Genomic DNA, 16,859 nt, shown 5'->3' on the forward strand with positions numbered 1-16,859 from the left:
TATTTCCTTCTCAGTTTTTCCATACATACCTGATATTCTGAGCACAGAAGAAATTTTGCTTTATTTGATGGGTTCCTGTTAAGTTGCTTTTGATATTTCTGGGTAGCAGTATCTTTTATTGATTAGGAAATAAAAAGGAAGATGCAAATATGGATTTTAGCGCTTTCCCGTTTCCTCCACCCATGCAGGTGGAACTCTTGGTCGGTGTGAGGGCGCTGATTTCTAATGGTGATTCCAGTCCCCTCCTCCAGCTTATAAAAGTGGACGATGAAAACTGCACCAGGCATTTGCAGGTTTCAGCAAGGCAATCTCTCCTTGATGTCCAGGCAGATCGCTAACTAGCCCTGTGATGTCCGCACCCCTCTCCTGGCCCATGCTGACCTCTGTGGTCCCTGGCTTGCCTGTCTCAGCAGTGGGTGCATCCCGTGTCTCGCTCGGGAGCAGAGCAGTGGAACACACACCAAAGGGCACATGTGTGGCAGGCTGGTGGCAGGGTCAGTAAGAGAGAGAGACAGCCTTGCTTTCTCCTGGGATGTTGTGGCTGGCCCCTCCGATGGGTCTTGGTTTATGGAGGTGGATGGGTGTGCAGAGTGTGGTGTTGTACAACTTTGTTCTTTTTTGGTCTTTGACAGCAGAAATAGTCCGCATTATCCTTTTTCTCAGTGAAGGAAACCTTCACTTTCCTTTCAGAAGATATTTTTTCTGTTCACTGCATCAAAGTGATCTTTTTCCCCTTTTCTAGTTGCTCTGTTTCCTTTTTTTTTCTTTTCCTTATTTTTTTCTCTTTTTTTTGTTTTGTTTGTTTTTTAAGAATAAGCAGGTTGGCACATAAATATACAGATGTTTTTTGAAATTCCTAATTTGCTGACTTGACATTACTTAGAGAAGATGAGAAGAGCTATGCTCACTGTGAACCTGCAGAGCTGGTTTGAGCCCTACATAATGTTTGGCACCTCTCTGAGAGGTACAGAAGGAATTGCATTTCCTATCCTATTGTTGCTTCCTCTGTCTCCAGAGGATTCATGGCTTACTTAGAAACCAAAATGTTTGCTTGAGGAAGATGATGAGTGTTTTATCCTGCAGGCTGAATGGTGAGGAAAGGTTATGAATCCACAGGGAAGTGAGTTTAATGAATTCTGTTTTCCTATACTGTCCATACAGATTTGATATTGCTTTGTAATTAAAATTGGATCTGATTCTGCAGAATGCTGTTTTTCTCATTTTGAACTATCTAGCCTTTCCTATGCATTCCTGAAATAGAACAGCTAAATGTATGCACAAAAAAAGGAGAAAAAAAAAGAAAAAGGGAAGGCACTCTGTTGTCCCAGAGGTGTACTGGGATTCCTACAGCAGTATTTCTTTGCAGAAATATCATGAGATGAGTTTCTAGCCAAGAGAGAGAGATTTTTGCCTTACGAACAAGATAATTGTATATTTCTGTTCAAAGTAAACATCATCCTGACACATTTCATGACCGCAAGATATTTTATGCGCTCACTGGAATAAACAACACACAGGGCTGTCTCAGACACTTGGTCAATGGGTAATGCTGTGCCTGCTTTTACGTGTCTTTCTGCTTAATCAGAGATCAAAACTGAACTCCAGCACTTGAGGGCATTCAGGGAGGGTTTTTGACACTCTGGAGGAAAGTGAGTCTGTGAAGCCTTAATGATTGCTTCTTCATCTATGCAGATTTGCTTTAACTGGTGCTAAATCTGATGTAATATTGATAACATTCCTCACCTAATTAATGTCCCGAACATAGTGGAGTGTATGCTGGTAGTGTACTTTAGTTCTCGATGCAGGGAGAACAGAAATGGTAAAGATTGCACATAAAGATGTAAGCTATGACTACAGATTTGACATGCCTTCTGTTAAGTGAATGAAAAGTATTTTAATCTCTAATTTTTGTACGTCGGGTCATTCCATGCATGGCTTAGCTGGCATAAGAAATTTTATTAAACGTATTCTGGAACAGTTCCCTGACAGGGAGGCAATTAATTAAATGTTGCGAGCTATATTGCTGAAGAAGTATGTTGAGTGACTGACTGTCTTTACTGCCAACAGAGTATGTGAATTCATAGAGGTGAAAGTTGCCTTTTGCTTTCCATCCATCCTGGTCTGTGTGGTTTGGAGATTTGGCAAAGAGTCTGGCAGCTCGAACACAAGCAGTATGAATGCCTAGCCAGACAGGACTAGGCAGCCGCAGTGTTTGGGTTTGCTGGTTTATGATATGGACTGAAATTCAACTGAGCTGGGGCTGTGAGGAGCTGTGGTTGTAGTCAGGGTTGCTCCCGGGAAGTGGGTGGCCCACGAAGCCTAGTCCTTCTGAAAAATAAGGGGTGAAGTGAACAGAAAAGCTTCTTTCCATGACATTTTATGGTCTTGGTGAGACAATTCATTCTCAAATGTCTATTTTTAGTGTTCCTATAGGGCACGCTGTAAAGTGCAGATCTAGATTTTAAGGATAAAAGTTGCTGTTGGGGCTGTGGTGGAAGCTGTTAAGTGCACAGCCACCCGTGAAGTGGCTGTAGTGGAAGCCGTTTAATTTGGAGCTCCTTAAAAGCTTTGCAGCAATGACTACAAACTTTCCAAATCTGGGATAGAAACACTCGTGCTCCTCTGTCTGTACTAGATATGTTCACATGGGAGCATCTTCCTTGAGGTTTGCAAGAAGCGTTTAGTTCCTCAGGTGGCTCTGTAGGTGGAGTGTCCTCCTCCCATCTGGAGCTCATCTGCTTCAGGGTGAATGAGAGTGGGCCTTTCAGTGTGTAGCAGTGGTGTGAAGACACAAATTACCCTTCGGTTTTGTTGTCTGCCTTGTGAGCCTCTCCTGGTTTGCACAGAGGAGTGACTGAGCCCGCATTGATCATGCTGTAGCTGTAGCACTCCTTCCTCGTCTGTGGGATCACTGCGTCCCTCTGCAGTGCCCAGGGGAGGAGTAGCCATCCAGGCTGTCTTGACATTGGCACTGCTCCAGGGCTGGAGGGGATTAATTGATGAATGTCTTTCTCTGCTTGGTGGGGTAGATTTCATCGTGTCCCGGAGGGTGGCTCAGCCCGTAGCTTTGCTGTGTCTTGTGATTGTCATGAGCAGAGGTATGGGCTCATCCATGGCACTGCTTACTACCAGGCCTCAGGTACCTCAGGTGGTTTGAATCATTATGTTTGCTGCAGATGAGATAGCTGTTCAGGAGTACAAATAGAAAGCCCAGCACAGGAAATACTCAAAATTTAGCAAAGACAAAGTCTCAACAAATGCTTTTTGGAGGGTTTGTTGAAGGCAGAATCATGTTTCTTTCATAACCCATTGTTTCACAGTGCTAGCATTGTTACAGAGTTTTCGTGGATCCCTTTCTGTTTTCTTGCTAAAGGAACTCATATGTATTTTTCTCCCTGACAGGAATTTGCTTCTCTTTAGCATATTACCATTTTATTTTTGCAGAATTTTCCATCATTAAATAAGTATGTGTCTGACAAGTTTGGGTGACTTTCATTAAGAAAGTCACTCTTATTTCATTTCTGTAATTAAAAAAAAAAAGAAAACTCAGATGCTTCAGTTGTCTCAGTATATCTAACGGATGCAAGGAGCTTAGAGCTAACGCGCAAAGGGCAGCTTGACACAAGGAACTAAACATGCAGAGCGCATTTCCAAGGGTGGTGATATCAGTGTTCACTGTGTTATCACAGTGGTAGCTGGGAGCCTAGGGTGTGGATAAGGACCCCATTTTGCTATGTGAACACAAAGTAAAATACTCTTCCTAGGCATGCCTGAGGTCACAGACACCCGGTGGAATATTGAGTTAAATACATAACAGCTTATTGCCATTTAGATGAGAAGTCTTACTTGAATCTGTATGCGTTCCCAGTTTGTGGCAAGCAGGATTGAAAACATAATAGTATAAATCCTTTTTGCTGGTACATTTTAATATATTACAATTGGACAGTGTTCACTGAGGCAGGCAGTAATCTGTTCAATCTTCAAATGAGACCGAGTTGTTTTCTGTGCCCACATCCTTAATGTAAGATTGTTGCCCAGGTGGGCATGGGCACACAAAGAAAAAGGATTGGAGAGTGTGATGTAATGGTCTCAGCATGTTTTTACTTTTGCAAAAACAGGGGCTTAGAAAATTATAATGGAGCGTGTTTTCGTGTTCCTGCCTTCCTGACTGAAGGGCTTACCTGGAAGGAAACAAAAAGTTACTTGTTTTGGAATCTCAAGAAGGGGACTGGGGTTTCTAAGAAAGGTTGGTGATTGCTATCCTCTCTCACTTGGCCGTAAGAAGAAAAGGAACGAGAGGGTCGTGATAGGTAGGGGTGAATTACAGATGAGAACAGATGGATGAAGAGTGACTGGTAGAAAGGATTAAAACTCTTGGTGGTGTGCATGAGGGACACCCTGAAGCAGTAGATTAGGGACAAGATCTTTGCATCAGCATCTGGAAGGAATATGAGTGGAGTGAAATGTCATTTAGCAAGGTCAGAGGATGTGATACTGGGATAATCTAGTCATAAAACAATGGTAACAAAATAATGTCTTGTTTCATTATACCCTTGTCTACCTAGGGGTTAGGAGGAATAATGATGATTTGTAATAATAATATGGTTTGAGAAACAAAGTAGGTGTGTGTTAGTAGAACATCAGCTTTGTCATACTTTAAAAATTAATAGAGCAAGTAAGAGCTTTTTAAAAGCTTTCTTTGACAGGCCAAGGATGCATGGGCTGTGAAGCTTGTTGTAATATATTATAATTGTGTTTCCACGAAGGTAATAAATCTCTGGATGCTTAGCAGTAGAATCCCATTTTCAATTAAGAAATGATATTTTAATACTTTCCTGTTTTGAATCTGGCATGGAGGATCCATGCTTGGACTTAGTCACTGTCTTCTGTCAGGAGGGTCACTGTCTTCTGGATGACGTCATCTAGATTAAGACATGCCCTCTTTTGGGATTTTTAGTAATGATATCTACAGACTTTAAAGGTGAGTTTCAGCTATGAGCTCTTCAGCTACTATTGTTATATTTTTTTTCAACAAATTATGTGTACTCTGACCATGAATGGTGCAATTTTCAATACAATCAGTAGCTTTTAATGCTTCAAATTATGTTAAATTCTGTAACAATAGAAAAAGGCTGGCACCTCTAACATGAAAGTTCTGGTGTGCAAAACCCAGGAGTTTTTAAGAAAGAGTTAGGGAACTCTGGAACAGGGTAAAAGTGCTGATGAGCTGCTCATTGTCTTCCAATGTGATTTGCTGCTTTGGATAAAAAAGTTGGGGCACAAGGGAAAATGAAAATGAGTTTACAATAATAATGTAAATGTTTCTGTTGATTTGCGTTTGGAATTTGACTAGCTACAGTTGAATTAGACTAGATTACTCTAGTTTAAAATTACGCTAGATGAAAGACTTTAGGAATGAGGCAACCAGCTTAAACATTAGTGCTGAAAGACTGCAATATAAGCAATGTCTGTTAGAAAATTAATAAGCTAAAGCACTTAAATACTTTTTAATGAACATTTCACAGTTGGCTTTTAAAGGATTGTTTAATGTGATTAAGGACTGTGTGGTGAAGAATCCTAACAGACGGAGTGTTCTCAATTCTTGACCAAAATGTGAAGCAAATCATTCCACGTTTACTCCAGTATTCATGAATTATGTAGAGGTATTATGCATAAGGTTTAATCTGGTGTACCTGAATTATGAAACTGGTGTTCGTACTTGCACCAGGTTTCCTCTCAACATTATTGGATAATCAGAGGTGAATGCAAGTATGTATACTGCTCTTCTTACCGCTGACACCAGGAAAGTATGAATGGGATATGCAAATACATGTACCTTTCATTACACAGAGTGAATTTTAGAGTATTTAAGATGTTTTTCTTCATCATGTATAACTGGGCTACGTGACAGGTTATGTTTGTTAATTGCAAAACATACACTGAACCAATGCCTTTGAGTACAATGGGACAGAAGTTCAACTATTTTAAAATGCCTTGACACCAGTTACATTGGTGTGTAACTAAGTGGATGGATCCATGCTCGTTGAACTCCGAGCAGAGTGGATTTGGAGAGAAGTAAAATGTATGTATATTGCTTTACAGCTAATGTATATTGCTGGGTGAATAGGGTTTTAATTTATATCAGCTTTAGGCAAAGCTATACCATGAATAATATGCAAAACATACACAAAAATTGTCTGTTTAGATTAAGGTGTGTACAACTACTATATGTTTGACCAGTTAATGACATCAGTTAAAAACAAATCTTTCATGCAAAACATCCAGCTGGAAACAGAATGGTTTTCAAGTGTAAAATACTTCAAAAGCTCAGTCTGGGAAGCAAAGACAGAAATTCATGTGTAGGGATTTTAGTTGGGGAAAATGAGTAGCTTCTTTTCAAGAAATCCTCCAAAATACGTCGAGGTGAGTGGAACCAACTGAGTGGTCCCAATGCTGTGGAAATCAATATGATTTAAGATACATGGAATGTACATTGTTATATGGGAGTTGCCTCTATCTCCCGAATCTTTCTTGGAATCTAGGACTAGTATGTGGACAAAACATAAGAGTAGTAGCTCTGAAGTGTATGTGCTTTCTTATAATTTTGATATATTTACACTGACCAGAGACATTTTCTTGAAGCAAGGTGTTTTGAATATACTGAAAGTAGTTTTCTAGCTTGCTGTTTTGGAGTTAACAGAAACAAGATTTGGAATATTGTAACCAGGTCTTCTGGTGTAGAGGTACCCATAGGCTTGGAATTTGGGCAAGAACAGCAATTGCTGTTTAATATGTTACAGCTAGTACTTTCAGTACTGGTTTTCCAGGAGATTGAGGATGCACTCCCCAAATCACATGAGCATCACAATCAGCTTTGAAAGTTAATTTCATGTAACAGCTCTGAGATCTTGTCAGACCAAATAAATAATTTGTATGAGGCTGCATAGTTCTCATGAAGATAGTCTTTAGCAAGCACTTGGCACGCTGAAGTTGTTTGCTTTATGTACTATAATAAAGCGTGATGCAAACAGATAATGAACTGGAGTTTCCTGTGGTGGTGATGTTAAGTCTATCCCCGTGTGTGAGTTGCAGGCAAGGGAAAAAGGGAGAGTTATAAACTATCCCACTGTCATAAGAAGTCGCTAAACCATGTTTTGGTTCATTTTCTCTGCACAATATGTTAGCAATTAGATGGTATAATACTGAGTGGAATCTGATCTTTGACATGTCTAATGGTACCAAATTAAAAAAAAAAAAAGTTAAAATGACAGACCTTGTAAAAGCTGACTACCTAGTAATGGTCTTTCTTTATTTACAACAGTAGTTTTTCTTGAACAATCATACAAATTGTTCATCTCAGTGACTTGTACAAACTTCAGAAAGTGACGAGGAAGAATTTTTTTCCTCTTAAGCACTATGAATGAAATGATAATAAGATAGAAGTTCAGAAACATACATGGAAACAGTAACATAAATGGTCTGCATCTCCCACTGTAGATGGTACTTTGGTAAGTTTTTTGCACCTAATGTATTTAAATGACCTGCTGGATTCCATTTCAATCTATAATTTAATTATTAGACATTTATTTTGTTTACTTTTCAGTTGAAGTTTTTGGTGCTCATCCAGTTAGAACGCAAATAGAAATGGAGTATTGATCATCTTCTTACATCCAAGCAAATTCATGCATAGCAATATAATTGCTTAAATAATTATATATGTATACTCAATGCAATGGCGTGGTTAAGTCAGTTAATGTTTCAAGGCTTATCAACTAAAGATGCTTGAATTAAAGAAAAAAGCCACAAATATTAAAATGGAATAGTTTGTGTGTCAGTAGTCTTCTGGTTGCTATTGTAAATCATATTTAAACCACCATTACTTAAGCAGTACATTTCAATACGCATAATGTCTGCAGTGCCAGTTTGGATTCAGGTTTTACTGGCAAAAATAAGCAAGGAAAATCCTAACTTGTTAAGAGCTTAAGGTCCCTCCCTGTTACTGTAAAGTGTGCCTGCAAGGGGTTTTTGTAAATGTTTCCACCTTTGTGGTTTTTATTGTGGGCTAAATCCTGCCTTTAATTTAGAACCTCTGCTTGTGGTCGATTTCACAGTGCAGAGGATGTCAGAGCTGCAAACTGCTGGGCTCATGCACTGGCTGTGCTGCTGTATGCCTTTCTGCTCCTGGTGCAGCCTCTGCTGTTCTGTAAAACAGAGTGAATTATCCATTTAAAGAGAATGTGTAATGCAACGTGTTGTTTTCTTAAAATCATTGTGCTGAGGAGGGGTCAAATGTAAAGGTCTCAAGTATTCACATTTACTTAAATATGCATATTTTTAATGTGTATACATATATATATTATATATATATTTAATGTTACACAGAAGTGTGACAGTCTTAACTTTTATTATTTTCCTTTTATCACAACAAAGTGATCTTTCAAAGCATTTTAAAGGAAAGAGCCAGAATTAGGTTGGAAATTCCTTTCAACAATAAATTATGTTCTGAGAACAGGAAGTCAGTGTTTTTGGAAATGCAAGTCTTAACTCTGCTTACAAACTAGCAGAAAAGAATCAAATCCATTACGCATATGGATTTTTGTAATTATTTTAAGAGCAAAGACCTAGCTTTTGCCATTTTCAGTCACATAAGCCTGATTTATCCTGTATAAAACAAGTAAGTAAAGCATATTATTTAAGTGGGAGACTATAAACACCCATATTTCAACTGAAGAGAGGGAATGCGGGGGCATGCAATCAGTCCTGAAATGTAATTCATAGGAGGGATTATTATGAAGGTTTTTGCAGTTCCTGCTGATTGTGTCACTGAATGCTACATAATAATACTATAGATTGAATTACTGGTCACAGAAGATGTCCTTGTGTCATCAGAGGTTTTTAAGTAAATGAGAAAGAGTGCATTTTATTATTTGGTCATAAAAGCATTTCTTTATTTATCTAAAGAAGGTGTATGTGCCTGAGGGGAGAAAAGCAGACGCAGTATCTGCATTGCTTGCGGAGAATTTTTTATTTTTAATGGAACTCACCTTACTTTGGGACAGAGGTCATTCATCAGGCAGTGTTACGCAACATTGCCCACATCCTAGGTGTATGGCAGTTCTGCACTGAGGTCTGCCGTGGCCATATGTGGGAAAGACCCGTATTTCTTCTTTAATCTTTAAGCTTTTTCTTATTTTCTCATTCTCTCTCTCTCTCTCGCTGTTATGTTATGTTATGTTATATGTTATGTTATTAAGACCATGCTTTTAGTTTTTGTTTTGTTTTGTTTTAAATTTAGGGCTAGTATATTCAGGTACAGATTCACCTGAAGATCCCTGAAGTCAAGAAGCTGCTACTATCATCAGCAGAAAATTTTGGTCTGATTATTTGACTCCAGGACCAGCAGGTAGTTTAAAGAGGAAACTTTCCCTGCTCATTTTCTTTTGATATATGACTAAAGTCTCAATCATGTGACATCTCTGGTCTCAAATCAGTTCTGTCTCTGTTGTTGTTGCACAGTGTTTCGGAGTATATGTTCATCTCTTCATACAACCCTCCTTTTCCATGTACTTTTTATATGGATGTCTTATAGGTGCTGGGAAGGCCTAGTTTGTTTCTCAGGTTCCAAGTGGCAGTGACAGCAGTAATAGCTATAGCTGTAGGGCTTAGGCTTTTTAACCCATATTTGTCCTATTTAGCATTTCAAAGGAACATTTGCTTCTCCTAGCCATGCTACCAAGATAACAAGTCTACATTCTCATTCTCTCACAAATTTAGATTTCACTTTTTTTTTTCTTTTTTTTTTCTTTTTTTTTTTCTGACCTTCCAGCAGTCCTACACTGTTTCTTTCTCTGTTTGGTCTGTGAAATACTTACTTTATTGAGAGTGATTTTTGGCAAAAAGTCCATGAGAGTTGGTGAGCTTTTGGTTACTGTGTTAATCCAGTGAAGGAATGTCTGTAACAACAGCTGTCCTATGGTTCCTGGTCTGCACTTTGAAATTGTGGTGTGCTGGTTCTTTCAGGGATCCACATAGCAGTATCATGTGGACCTTGACCTGAATGCATTTCTCTCACGCGTGCATCCCAGCTCATCTGTACAAGACTGAGGGGAGACCTCATCGCTCCTTACAACTACCTGAAAGAAGATGGCAGTGAGGAGGGTGTTGGCCTTGTTTCTCAGGTGACAAGTGATAGGATGCAAGAAAATGGCCTCAAGTTACAGCAAGGAGGTTTAGATTGGACATTAGGAAGAACTAGGGTGGTCAAACATTGGAATGGGCTGCCCAGGGAAGTGGTGGAGTTGCCATCCCTGTAGGTATTTGAGAGACGTGTGGATGTGGCACCTAGGGACATGGTTTAGTGATGGGCTTGGCAATGAGGTGATGGCTGGACTTGATGATCTTAAGGTCTTTTCCAAACTAAATCATTCTGTGATTCTGTTTTGCCTACTGGGATGGGAGGTAGCATCACTGGGTGACACGGCTTCTGCCCTGGCTGAAGTTTTTAGCAGTGTGGCATTAAGAATAGAAGCACTGGTATTGCTGTAAGCGCTTCACATGTCGTCTCCCTAGCCCACGTTACTTTGTGCCCCAGCGGAGCAGGATATCTCAAAGCTGCTGTTCTAGGAGGTGCTGTTGTTTGCACAGGCAGCAAGTAGGCACCTAGAGGCAACTTGCACAGCACTCTGCTGATGCCAATGAAAAGGAGATGAGTAGTACCATCTTCTGTTGGAGGAGTCTGTGACTGTGCCACCAGGAGTACAGGCCAGCCCTTGGTGGCATCTGCCGTGTCTGTTTCCTTGCCCTGAGGCGAGGGAGGATGCTATATCTGTAGTCTGGGGAAGGATAGGGGTGATTAGAAATGATGCCGAAGGGTTACATGGGGTACAGGTAAGTGGCTGTGCAACTGCATTGCAAAGTGGGCAATGGAGAGAGGTTGGCATGTGTTTGGGGCTCCTGTATTGTGCTGGGTATAGAGCCATTTCAATTACATGGTGTATCTTGGAAAGTTTTCCGCTCTAGTATCAGTACTGTGTCTGAGTGTAAATGGTTCTTTAGAAATGGGACAGGCCCATTGGTTTAAGCCATACTGAATGGTTGAAAATACAGTAACATGACACAGATAAAATACAGCAAGTCTGATTTTGTTCTTTACCTTCTTGCTTTATGGACTATTCTTATGCCACATCTTATCAACTTATGTGAACTCAGTCTTTATTAGTAAGACTAATAATTCTTGGGGTACCCAGCCTGCTGAGCTGGAAGACAGCGGCAGGGAGCAAAACGAAGCCCTTATAATCCAAGGGGAAATGGTTAGTGACCTGCTACACCACTTGCACACACACAATCTATTGGGCCAGATGGGATCCAACTAAGGGTGCTGAAGGAGCTGGCAGAAGTGCTCACCAAACCACTTTCAATAATTTCCCATCAGTCCTGGCTGATTAGGGAGGTCCCAGTTAACTGGAGGTTGATGAATTTGGCTTCAGACTACAAGGAGGGCAGGAGGGAGGATCCAGGAAACTACAGGCCTGTTGGTCTGACTTCAGTCCCAGGGAAGTCATGTGTCCATAACAGAGCAGATCATCTTGAGTGCCATCAAACTGTACATGCAGGAGATTTGCATGATCAGATGCAGCCAGCATGGGTTTATGAAGGGCAGGTCCCACCTGACAAACCTGATCTTCTACGGCAAGATGACCCACTTAGTGGATGAGGTAGAGGCTGTGGTTTTTGTCTACCTAGATTTGAGTAAAGTGTTTAATGCTGTTTGGCACAGTATTCTTGTTGAGAAACTGCTCATGGTTTGGATGTGAGCACAGTTTAATGGGCGAAGAACTGTCTGGATGGCTGGGTTCAGAGAATCATAATAGTTCAATACAGTTGGCTGCCAGTCACCAGTGGGGTTCCCCATGACTCAGTACTGTGGCTAGTTTAGTTTTGCTGGAGTGGCCAAGAAGGCCAATGGCATTCTGGCCTTCATCAAAAACAGTGTGGCCAGCAGGACTAGGGAAGTGATTGTCCCTATGTACTTGGAACTGGGGAGATTGCACCTGGAGTACTGTGTTCAGTTTTGGGCCCTGAACTATAAGAAGGATATTGAGTTGCCTGAGCATGGTCAGAGAAGAGCAATGACGCTGGTGAAATGACTAGAAACTGAGTTATGAGGAGAAACTGGGGGAAATTGGGGTTGTTTAGCCTGGAGAAAAGGAGGCTGAGGGGAGACCTCATTGCTTTATGACTACCTGAAAGGAGGTTGCAGTGAGGAGGGTGTCAGTCTCTTTTCTCAGGTGACAAGGAGGTGAGTAAACAGCCTCGATTCGCACCAGGGGAGCTTTAGAATGGTATCAGGAAGAGTTTCTTCATGGAAAGGGTGGTTAGGCATTGGAATGACTGCTGAAGGAAGTGGTTGACTCACCATTCCTGAAGACATTTAAGAGACATGTGTATGTAACAACTAGGGATGTGGTTTAGTGGTGGACTTGGCAGTGTTAGGGGCTGGTTGGAATTGATGATCATGAGTATCTTTTACAACCTGAATAATTCTATGATATTTAAACTCAGTTCTCCAATTTAGTTATAACTTGCATTATTTAGTAATCCTGAGGAGTTTGCATCCATTTTTGATACTCTTAATTGGTCTTTTTAAAATACTGAATGTATCTTCACAGAAGGCAAAATATTCCCATTCATATGGGATATTGTAAGAACTGTATTTTCCGTTATGTTCCATCTGTGTATAAAGTATCAAACCTTCCAAAATGCTTCCTGGGATGCTTCAGTTTGTGGCTGTTCTGTGATTTAATTTCGGAATGCCAAGTAGACTTCACATACCTTTGTAGCCTTAACATGATGGAGACTGATAGTCTAGCTTCTACATTCACTACTTTCCCTGCAAATAAGCAGGTGAATAAGTAAGTAGTATTCCACAATATGATAAAAGGGACTGAGAAAATCTGTTGTGTTTTCTTTCCTTAATTGATTTTTTACTGTATGCTGTTCTCCTGAAAATATTTTCTTCTGTGATACAGCAATGTCAAAATGTTAAGCTGCAACTGCTGCGTGATAATGATGACCTTTATATATGTTGGTTACTATACTATTAGATTATTATTGTACATATGTACACTGTTGAATGATGATGATGATGATGATGATGATTATTATTTCATGTATTCCAGGACTGGTTCCAGATACATGGACCAGGTTAAGTAGAAATATGAAACTACTGGGTACTAAATTTAATGACTGCCATGCATTTTGCACAGCCTGTGGCGCTTAGGTTAGAATGTCTAATGGTAATTTTCTTTATTATTATTACTATTTTTAATTGTTCATATAATACAAATAATTTGGTTCAGGTTTATGTAATTCTGGTTAAGTATGAAAAATAAATACATTATTACCTAGTATACTAAGAATCCCCTATGGACAGTTCTGTAACCTGAGCTACTTAATTCATCCCTTATCTCTTCTGTTAAATGGTGCCTGCAGTGAGAATTTTCATTTACTCTTGTGCTTCTTGTATTTTGCATTGCCCTTCAGTGCAGCCCTCTCAACAGCACGGGCTTTTCAAGGGAGTTGCATGGGGTGACAAAATATCTGATTCAGCTATGAAAGCTAATGACACATCTGGCTCAGTTTCAGAACCGGTTCTAATCCTACGTGGAGACTCTGCTTTTTGCAGTTCCAAATATGTTTTCTTCTAGTTGCTGTTGCCTCATTCAATGTGTTATTGCTGGCTTTTAAGTGGAATAATGCATTGTATGGTCTGTCACTACTTAAGCTTTTTTAACCTGTCCATAGTTCGGCTGTCTCTCTTCCTCCAAACCATCTCTCCTCTTCCCTGCACACAAACCCATTTGTGAAGTTAAGATGTGCTTCCCTAAAAAAGTGATTATTTATCTTAATGCAAGTTCTCCCAATAGTTGATTTGTAGAGAGATTACATATGTTTCTTTCACAAAGGTTAGATGCAACACCTGAATTGCTTACAAGCACCAACTTTCTAAACAAGCTCCACTCACAGGCTTTTGGTGAAAATTTTGTGTCTTTTTGATATCTGTAATCATGTTATGAATTGTACTGGCTTGGTCATTGAGATGTTTACTCTGTGAATATCATAGCTAACAAAGGATACATAATTAATTTGAGTCTAGTGAAAGTAGACCTTGATTAATTCACTGTCCACGAGGTCAGGCATCAGGGAGTAGTTGCTGTGTGCTGACTCTAGCTCTGCAATGCCAAAAGGCACTACATGTTTTCTAAGCAATTGGGAACTGGAGCAGCACATTGCAGTTACTTTCCAAAGCCCTGGGAGAATGGGAGAAGGATTTCCTGCCAGAGCATAAGAGGCATTGCATATCTGGGCCATTGGTGAAGCCTTGAAAAAGCACAGAGCTGGCTGTGGACTGGAATCTGCCATTTAAAATCATTTTATGCCTAGTTTAGCTTGTTAGAAACCCATAAACAGCAGCAGCTAGTAAGAAAACAGAATTGTTCATCAGCCACTGCTTTCAAAACACTGAAGAACTGGTTTGAAAAAAATATATATGTGCATGTAGCAGGTCTAGAGTTTTTTTGCACTGGCTGGCAAACACTGCTGTCATTTTATAACATGTTTATGGCATTACAGTTAAAAGAAATAAAAACAAGCTACAGTCTACTAGTACTGCTGTTGACCTTTGCTTCTTTTTCTTTCCTGCTGTATCTTTTCTGCTTTCTTTGAAGTGCTATTTTTTTAGTAATTTTTAACGATGCTTACCCATAAATCTTATTTGGAGAAGACTAGAGAAAGAAAAGGGGAAAATGACTGAAATAAAGCATGAAAACTACGAAATAAATGAGAGTGGAAGATATAATACTGTGGCCAGAGACTGAATTTAAAACAACTAACTACTCTTACAGCTTTATAAAAGAATAATAGGTGGTAATTTGCAACTTTTTCTTGTTCTCTTTAATCTCTGTCAAATTATTCAATATATTTTCAAAGGTTCGTAATTAAGCCTGCTGTCTAAAAATGGTTTAGAAAATATGAAAACTATCTATTAAACCAGAGTGAATTTACTATTATTATTATTATTTATTATTATTATTAATTATTATTATTATCAGAAATGGGAGGAGAGTGTATTTCATTCTTGGGCTAAATAGCATCAAAATGCTTTCATGGTTTGATCTCATACTGGGTTTGAGGCTAGGTTAAATTTTTCACTGTCCTAAATTCAAATGAGGTTGTTTCACATTTCCTAAATGTTTGCCCTAAATTTGGACATGTTGACTTATATATTATTACTGTTGCTTTTGTAATCCTTAATTTCTGTCATTTGCACACATGCATGTACATGTATGTATTTATTTATAAAATTAGATACAGAGGGGAGGTGAAATGAGATGTATCCTAGATAAGCAAAGAAGGTGAGAGTTAGGATCATCTTTTCTTGGGAAACAGTCTGATTTGGGTAAGTGTGGTCTTGCCTCTAAGTTTCATGTATTCTCAGTGAATATCCTAGTGTCATGAAATATCTTTGGATTTTCTCTCTGTTTTTGTCATAGAGTTGGTGTCTGTAGCACTTTCCTCAAAGTTTCATATTTGGTTAGCTGACATTGCTACGAAATTTTTTTTTTGTGTATGTGATTAAGAAAGGAATCAACTCGTTGAACTAGAGAAGTTTACATTTAGCCTATCCTACATTTACATTATGTGTTCATAAAAGCACATATAGATACAACAGAAATTATCTTAATGGCTATATATATATATTTTAATTATCTTCAGTCTGGACTGTTAAGGTTTCCCTTCTCCCTGTTGGATATTGGGTGCATTGCATGCTATGAATTTTATTGTATGAGCAGTTATGAGAGGACAGCTTGAGTGGCATTTTCTGCATTTAATGCTTGAGTGTTAGATGATGTGTAAGGAAAATATGTCAGTTTGTTTCTTGTTCTCAGTAAGACAATAATCTACTTTTCTGTCATCATCTCTTACTGCTTCTTTTAATTAAGTATCTATTGGCACTGTTTTTCCCAGTGCCACCTCAAGCCATCCAAGTGTGGGATTTGGAAGGGACAGACCGATGCTCATTTAATACTTTGCAAGAACTGCATTCTCCTTGGGATAGATTTTTCTTGCTTCACTTGTTCAGTTCCAATTAGCTGTTTGTGTAGGTGTCAAAATGTGCAGGCAGCATGGCCAGTTAGCTCTGAAGTATTTTTCTGACATGCTTCAAAGGCTTTGGTGTCTATGCAGGGTTCTTCTAAGAGAATGTATACCTGCATAGGATGATACGCAGCTGTCAAAATGCAATTATCTTGGTGCTTTGGGGGCAGACCTAGAAAGTCTGTTAATTGTTGTTATTTTTTTGAACTGGCCGTGGCCTCACAGACTGCCTGAACAAGGAGGGACTCAAGATTGAGACTACCAGCTCATGCTGATTTGCTTAGTGTATGCAACTTCCAGTGCCTTTTTGATGAGTTCATACAAAGTAGTGTATTAAGGCCTATTGTCTGTAAGAGGTGTCACAGAAGAGTGGAATACAGTTGCTGCAGTTGTTTGCACCATTTTCTTGTATGGTCTCTTGAGTTGAAATGTATGGCATGTGCACTGGGGGAGGTCAATGGTTCTGCAATAATTTCAGCCCTCAATTTTTTTTTGAAGAAGCAGTTCCAATTAGTTTAATTCATACCTGTTCTTCTTGGCGTGATCTGATCTACTACAGTAGTACATGAATAAAAGTTGCAATTGCAAGTGAGGCAGGTTGCAAAAACACCTGGCTGGGATTGAGCTGCTTGCTACCTGCAGGGCAATTTTCAGAAGCCTGTTTTGCTGAAGTCAACTTGACTCCTTTCTCTTACGTGAATAAG

At 39.4% G+C, this 16,859-nt stretch overlaps 1 protein-coding gene across 2 annotated transcripts in view; it reads left to right on the forward strand.

Annotated features, from left to right (window-relative positions):
• Positions 1-16,859, forward strand: part of FRMD3 (FERM domain containing 3) — a 157,432-nt gene that overhangs the window by 17,521 nt on the left and 123,052 nt on the right. The window contains exon 1 of one of the 2 annotated variants that reach the window (XM_083816914.1): positions 9,384-9,403. The exons of the other annotated variant lie outside the window; for it this stretch is intronic. The gene's annotated coding sequence lies outside the window, so the exon portion shown is untranslated. Of the gene's footprint in view, positions 1-9,383; positions 9,404-16,859 lie in introns of those variants that run through there. 2 annotated transcript variants of the gene reach the window in all.

The sequence above is a fragment of the Anser anser genome (assembly GCF_964211835.1).
Source record: "Anser anser genome assembly, chromosome: Z".
Lineage (NCBI taxonomy): Eukaryota > Metazoa > Chordata > Aves > Anseriformes > Anatidae > Anser > Anser anser.